The sequence below is a fragment of the Mobula birostris genome, chromosome 6, assembly GCF_030028105.1.
Source record: "Mobula birostris isolate sMobBir1 chromosome 6, sMobBir1.hap1, whole genome shotgun sequence".
In the NCBI taxonomy this organism is placed as follows: domain Eukaryota; kingdom Metazoa; phylum Chordata; class Chondrichthyes; order Myliobatiformes; family Myliobatidae; genus Mobula; species Mobula birostris.
Window position 1 is genome coordinate 174,766,410 of NC_092375.1, and position 8,340 is coordinate 174,774,749.

Consider the following 8,340-nt stretch of genomic DNA (forward strand, 5'->3'; position numbering starts at 1 on the left):
AGCAATGCCACCACCTGGAATTTGCCTTCCCATCGATGCTCCATCCTGATCTGGGAAAAATGACTTACATTATCCTGGCAATCCTCAGCATTGTGGGTATACTACACCTCAAGGACAGCAGAGGTTTAAGAAAGCAACTCCCCACCAGCTTCTCAAGGCCAATCAGAGGTGGACAAGCCCATAATCCACATCCCTCGAATAATAATTTTTAGAAAAGTAAGGAATAAAAATCCTCCTTATCACAGATGCAAAATACCATCTGGCTTATTCTATTGATTTTGTACCTGAAGGTTTTACCTTTTTGGAACTATGAAGCTCGTAAAGCAAAGCTGGGTAAGAGTTAAATTCCAAATAAATTCTCAATTTATTGGCCAAAAATGTAATATTTCTGTTGAAAGTTCAATCAAATTCTCTACCCCCCCCCCCCCCAATCTCAGGCTCCTTCCTCTCAATCCTTGCCATCTTGATTGTAGTCACAATTACCATGGGAAAAGATTTTTACTATCTACCCTATCCCCTCCCTCCTCATAATTTTATATACCTTTGTCAGGTGTCCTCTTGGTCTCCTCTATCCAGAGAAAATAAATTGTTCATACATTCTCTCTTTAAAATTCTGCAATCTATTTGGTATCCTGGTCTAATCCCTGCAATTCCCTTCCTTCCTATAGTGATAATCAGAACTAATCCATTGGAAATATTAGCTACCTTATATTTAGATTCATATTGATCTTATTACTGTATACATAAATAAGTCTGCTATATTGGGTCTATAGATAATTGAGATTGCATCTAGCATCTTTATTCACTTTTGCTGTTTAACCTGTGATCCGGCTGTAACATTATTATTTCCGGTAAACACTTTCTCAGTTGTACTCTGAGTACAATTATCACTGAGCCATTTCAGCTGTATTATAGGCATCCGTTAGTCTCATGAGACCATGGATTTGCGCCTTGGAAGGTTTCCAGGGCGCAGGCCTAGGCAAGGTTGTAAGGAAGACCAGCAATTGCCCATGCTGCAAGTCTCCCCTCTCCACGCCACCAATGTTATCCAAGGGAAGGGCATTAGGATCCATACAGCTTGGCACCAGTGTCGTAGAGCAATGTGTGGTTTAGTGCCTTGCTCAAAGACACACACACTGCCTCAGCCAAGGCTCAAACTAGCAACCTTCAAATCACTAGACGAACACCTTAACCACTTGGCCTCGCGCCAACACTGTAGTAACCATATCCAAATCAGTACTGCTTTTTAAAAAAAACAAAAACTGCAGATGCTGAAAGTCTGAAATAAAAGCGGAAAATATTGGAGAGGTGCAACGGGCCAGAAAGTGACTGCAGAAAGAGATAAACGGCTAATGTGCAGGCGATGATCATCTTTCTGTTTTTATTTAACACAATTGGTATTCTTACCAATTTTGCTTTCTGCTATCATGCTAGTCCTGCACTTTTTCTAAAAAAAACTGCAATACAGGTGCTCAGCAGTTGAGTTAGCTACGCTACAGCATTGCTGCTTAATGTCAACCTAAAGCCATTTGGTTTGACAATTTGACAGTTAGGTAAAGGGATAAGAAACTCACTCATCTGTTCTGACCCAGAAGCACCAACATACACAAGCTGGAGTTGCAGGATGGTTATTATTTTCAGTTCCAAATATGTTGCCAAGAAATGAGCAACCTGATTGACACTGATGAAGGAAAGGCCAGAAATACGTGAGGGCTGAGAACACGAGTACTGTTTAACTATGTATAAGAACTACAGTTCATTACTATTTGCCTCTATGACATCAAGAACTCAGAGGGTTCTTGCCACTGCCTCCACTTCACTAGGCAAGCTATACCAGCCTGTTTATTTCAGTGCTTGACATTCACTGGCTGTTTCAATAACATCAAACTTACTCCAGGCAGTATTAAAATTTCACCCTCACGCCATGCCACACCTCACCAACCCAATATTTTTTGTTATAGCATACCAAATGATTTCAGCTTTGGGCACAGATGACCCTTTTTTTTCAGATTTCTGTGGTAAGCTGAATAGGCAGAACCTTGGGAAAAGACTGAGGAAAAAACAAACCATGTGGAACAAGCCACTAACAGCCAGCTCAGTCCATAGAGTGATCATTCAAAATTAATCTCCCTCAAACTCCTCAAAATAAGAAAGACATAGGAGCTGGATGATTCATTGATAAGCCCCACTCCTATGCTCTTGTAAATGATGATACATAGGATTTACTTTAAAAGTGCTAAAGGTTTTCCACTAACCCACATAACAAGGGATCTCATTGCATTCTTTGTGCAGTAATCCAGCTTTGGCCGAACCGAAGGGGTTCTGTATTTTCTGTGAAATTATTCTTCAATAAGTTATGCTACCCGTGAGATATTGAGGTATTATCTCTTGAGGTATTGTGTGCTGGTTTCTTCTATAGGGAGGAATTATTCAGGAGCATTTTTAAAAAAAAATTCTGAATAATTTAATTCCTTATCTTTTACTTAATAATTCATACTTACCCATTCAAGCAAATATGTTAATAACTTTGCCATAGATCAGTAAAACAGGTAATTGAAAGCAGAATTTACACCTAATTCTATATCAACAGGAGAAAAAGCACTTTCCAAGAAAGTAAGTCTGCCTATTCATCAGTTCAAAATAATCTAAAAATACAGGCCTCTATTTGCAGGTCTAATGGTGAAGAAACCATCAGTGTTCATTACAATTTAATCATGAAACTGAACAACTTCTGGAGTATACTCTATATAGCTTAATATGGAAGTGCAGAAATTGCTGTTGGTGACTTGCTGTAGATGATTTGCTTTTCACTTCCAACCTTTTCTAATAGAGTTTTAAGAAAAACAAACAGAATTTTGATTCAGAATCAGGTTGTTTGGCAGCAGTAGTACATTGCATTTCATAATAATAAACTAAGTTACATTAAGAAAAAGAAATATATATAAATAAGTCATGCAAAAAGAAAGTAAAATACGTCTATAAAAGAAAAAAAATAGTGAGGTTAGGTTCCTGGCCATTCAGAAATCTGATGGTGGAGGAGAAGAAGTGGTTCTTGAAACCTGAATTATATACTGAACTGTTTTTGCTGTTTAAAAACAATTACTGCAAATTTTATTGGACGATATACAAGTGAGTTTTTAATGGAAAAATAAAATGCATGCATTGTAGTTCTACAGTATGTTTCAAAAATTGACGGATATTAAGGTGATGTTTGTTATTTCAGGTACTATTTTAAATCTGATGTATGTATACTCCGAAAAATGTTTTAAAATATTAGCTAAAATTTCTAATATTGAACTTCACCTCTTCCACTTAGCATCTTCTAGCTTCTTACTTCATCCCTCCTCCACCGCCCATCCACCCTCTCCCGCGTCTGATCTCACCTATCACTTGCAACATGTACTCTTCCCCTTTCTCAGTTTTTATATTCTCACTTCTATCCCCTTCCTTTTCAGTCTTGATGAAGGACCTCAGCCCAAAACTTTAACCATATATTTCCCTCCATAAATGTTGCTTGACCTGCTGAGATCCCCCATCATTTTGTGTGGGTTACTCAAGATTTCCAACATCTGCAGAATCATTTGTGTCTAAATCTAGGATCTACATCCACATTGGATCTGATAGTGGATCTCTTGTGTCTAAATCTAGGATCTGCATTGGATCTGGCAGTGGATAATCACATGAGTGGGCAGTTCTAACATGAAGGCTGGGGTTTAGCTGTTCACTCAACAGGTTGCTGGCCACGAAGTGTCTATTTGTCATCGATTCCAATAGACAAACTTCTGCAGATTTTCCAGTTCCCAGACTATGAATTCCACCTGGTAAAATGCAACGGTTTAACCTGGTGCAAGTAGAACATCATCATGTGCCGTGTTGTATGACATAGACAAACGTGCTCTTTGACCATGATCGTTCTTGGCAAAATTTTCTACAGAAGTAGTTTGCCCTTGCCTTCTTCTGGATGGGCAGTGTCTTTACAAGACAGGTGACTCCAGCCATTGCCAATATTCTTCAGTGATTATTTGCCTGACATCAATGGTCGCATAACCAGCACTTGTGATATGCACTAGCTGCTCAAATGACTATCCACCACCTGCTTCCTGATTGGGAGGCTAAGCAGGTGCTACACCTTGCCTAAGAGTGACCTGTAGGCTAGCAGAGGGAAGGAGTGCCTTACACCTCCTTTGGTAGAGACATATCTCAACCCCGCCACCCTAGCAAGTACAACACTTGGAAATTACTGAGAGAAGTCAACTGCCAAGAGAGTATCAACCAACATTTTTGTTTTGTGAATTAAATTAGTTGAAGTGTTTTAATTATAATAAATGTGTCTGTAATTACATGTATCTTTGAGTTATCTCGAATTGATTTTTAGATTTTAGGCAAGTAGTTATTAACGCTCGTCAGCACCGAAGATGCTTGCAAGCATTCGTTTTAGGCAGGTTTGACAGCCACATTCAGGGCTTCACCACTGTCAATGTTGTTTTTGATTCTTCGGCTGAGCACTTGCATCAGTTGTACTGGGAGCCAGGTTTCCAGTGGAAACCTGTGTCCTGGATTTCACTGAAATTAACAGTGTGAACCAAGATGCAACCCACCTATCAACTCTGGATCACAGAAAATCTGTTCCAATACTTTTTTTCCCCTCTCTGCACACTTGAAAAATAAATAAATCTTTATATCCAATTTGTAGAATGACAGAACTTTGCTCAATGGAATTCTATGGAATTATTTGTTTGTGCACCACAGGACTGAGCCTGTACTTGTACATGGATAATGTGTTTCATCTACAGTTTTCTCTGCAATTCTACTCAGATTTCACCATGTTTAACACTTGACGTGAAGCAGTGTCACTAATGTTTGTAGTAAGAACAGAGTAAGTCTTTTATATACCTTAGTTTTCCTATTCTAAAGCAATTGTTCCTGATTGTATCAATCCAATCAATGCTACTTTTAAACACAAATAATAACAAGCAGGGATCAGAGCTAGGAAGTAATTCGGAAGATGTGTAACTCGAATGGTCGATGGTTAAGTTGAGTTGTTCTCCAATCTTGGCAATCTATTGCAAGCGTGTCGTCACCGTGCGAGGAGACATCATCGGTGCAATGGTCGCGTGTGGTGTGTCCTCCGCATGCTTGGCCTTTATATACGTTTCAATCAGGTGATTGGACATCATTTCGGAAACAATTATGATGTGAGAAGGAAATTTCGTCGCTGATTGACTGTGTGGCGAACTTTGTGCTTTATGGTCAGGAGCTTTGCCCACGTAGACTCATAAATAGGATTGAGGCCTCCGTGTTTGTTTACAGAATTGTTCATGACATGCAAGAGAGTTCCTAGAAACATTTCTGAGCATACATGAAAAAAATGCCCTTATAAAAACAGTTTATTGGTAAGTTTTTCTTTTACTTAATTTCATGAATTTAGGTTTTCCAACTTTCCATGGTGGCGTTGAACTGCATGGATGAGCATGTGTCTTCGAGAGCATACCGAGTCTTACAAAAACCAGTAGCCATGGACGAACCAGGAGGATCACAGTCTGCTGAGGGTTCGGTTTGTGACTTTCAAGACCAGAGATCCAACACCCAACATGAAATCCACACACAAACTACGGAAGGCTGTCATGAGCGAAAAGGCTAAAGACACAACCAGATGCATGGCCTACTATATCTTTATAATAACATACAAACCCTACCCATGCAGTTTTTAAAGCCAGGGTCACCAAAAACACTATCAAATCTCTGCAGATGTACTGCAGAGAGCATTTTAACTGGCTGCATCATTGTCAGGCCATCTTTAAGGAATCTATATCTTGTCATTTTATGTTCTCGTTATTTATTGCTGTTTATTTGTATTTACATTTGTACAGTTTGTTGTCTTCTGCACTCTGGTTGATCTTTCACTGATCCTATTATAGTTACTGTTCTATAGATTTGCTGAGTATGCCCACAGGAAAATGAATCTCAGGGTTGTATATGGTGTCAAATCTGTACTCTGATAATAAAATTTACTTCAAACTTTGAAGACTGGAAGTCATAGAAGCAGAATTAAGCCATTCGTCCTATCAAGTTTGCTCCAGCATTTCATCACAGCTGATCCATTTCCCTCTCAACCCCTCTTTCTTGCCTTCTGCCCATAACCTTTCATGCCCTGACTCACCAAAAACCTATCAACTTCCACCTTAAATGCACTCAGTGACGTGGCCTCTACAGACACCTGTGGCAGCGAATTCCACAGATTCATTACTATCTGGCTAACAAAATTCCTTCGAATCTCTGTTATAAATGGACATCCTTCAGTGCTGAGGCTGTGCCCTCTGGTTCTCGGCTCCCCCACTATAGGGAACATCCTCTTCACATCCACTCTATCTAGGCCTTTCAACATTTGATAAATTTCAGTGAGACACCCCGACCCCATCCTCTAAATTCCAGCAAGTAAAGGCCCTGAGCCTTCAATTGCTGCTCATATGATAACACTTTCACTCCTAGAATCGTTCTTGTGAACCCCCTCCGAACCCTCTCTAATGTCAGCACATCCTGTCTTATTGTCATATTTTCCAAGGTGCAGTGAAAAACTCACATGAATACCGTTCAATTCATTACCACAGGTACAAGGTAGAACAATAACAGAATGGAGAATAAGTGTTTCAGTCACATGGAAAGGGCAGTGCAGGTTAGCAATGGGTTGCAATGTCATAATAAATTAGATTGTGCAATCAGGAGTCTACCTTTTCACGCTAGGGAACTGTTCAATACCTTTACAAAGTGTATCTCGGGTGAAAGGATACACTTAGATACCTCCGGCAGAAACTGAAAGGTTGAAAGCCTTGATGGATGTAGAGGAGAGCTAGAGGGAGGTGCTCATTCCCTTGGTAAGAGGTCCTAGGTTTTGGTTCACGCATATATCCAGGCAGCATTACTATTGGCAAGAGTAACACACAGAAAGAAAGGCCAAGCTAGCCATCCAATTCTTTTACTCCCTGCTCACATCCTCAGCTCCTCTTGTCAGGATACCCCATTCTCCTGCTTTCCTGTTGTAATTACTGTATCACACATATTACCAAACCCTATTCACCTCAACATTATGTCAGTTAAATTTTCCCCACAGCACTCAATGGGGGACAAGTTGTTTGATCCTGATGTCTTCAGCGTCTCTGACCATCTCAAGCCTGTCAACTTTCTTGACAGGAAGCTGTTGGTAGATGGCGTTGAACCTATCTACAATTACCATACATTTGAGGAGAAAAGTAAACGGTCAACATAAGCAGTCATCTATGATAATTGGCACTGCTGGAGTAAATATTTTGCTGTATTTTTTACACATGAAGCTACACTAAGACCTGCTTTTATCTCTCGCTCCATTAGGGTTTTATCAGTAATAGTGACGCCCTTGGGAATGATGCCTAACCGGTACTAAAGTGCCAGCCCTGATTAAATCTGCAATTGCTTGACTGAGATGTAAGTATTACTACAAATCCAAGAATAATACAAAAAAACTCCGGACGTTTTCACTTAAAATGTATTTTTTAGAATATGTACTTCGTTTGCTTCGTGACTTTCATGCTAAGTTGATAGTGTAAACCGCAGTGAGCCTGATAGCATTGACTGGTGGAAAGTATCTTTGTTCTAAATATATTTCCTTTGCTTAATATGCCAGGAAAAGGAAACAATTTGACTTGACCAGCTCCAGTGTACACAAACACCCACTCATTACTGTATTTGTGGAGTTTCACAGAAGTTCAAGCAACTAATCATAATTAATGAAATGTAGGTGACATTTTAATTGCACTAATCAACACTCTTGTAGACACAATTGCCCAAAGGTCTGTTCATTAATAATTAAAGTTAATGGCACACTGTATGAAAAACAGAGCCTTTTATTACTGCTTCCCATACATGATGTTTTTGATGGTTTTTTAACTTGAAATGAAAACATGGAAACTATTATGCCTGATGCAAGATTATGTTGGATGCAGTTTAAGACCTGGCCTGCATCTCCAGACATGAATCAGTTGAGGGTTCCCTGGAGTGTGGCAACATTTAATACCCCCTGCAGCCACACCATGCAACATAACATTGTTCTCTTGCAGGTATCTTCTTTAAAACTACCCATTCAAAAACCAATACAACCCTGTGGGATAGATTTATGGTTTGTGTCAAGCATTCATGTAGGATACACAAAAAATGCTGGAGGAATTCTGCAAGTTAGGCGGCACCAATGGAAAAGAGTAAACAGTCGACATTTCAGGTTGAGACCCTTCTTCGGAGCTGAGAAGGAAGGGAGAAGATGTCTGAATAAAAAGTGGGTGGGGGGGGTGGAGGGAAGAGCGGAGCTGGAAG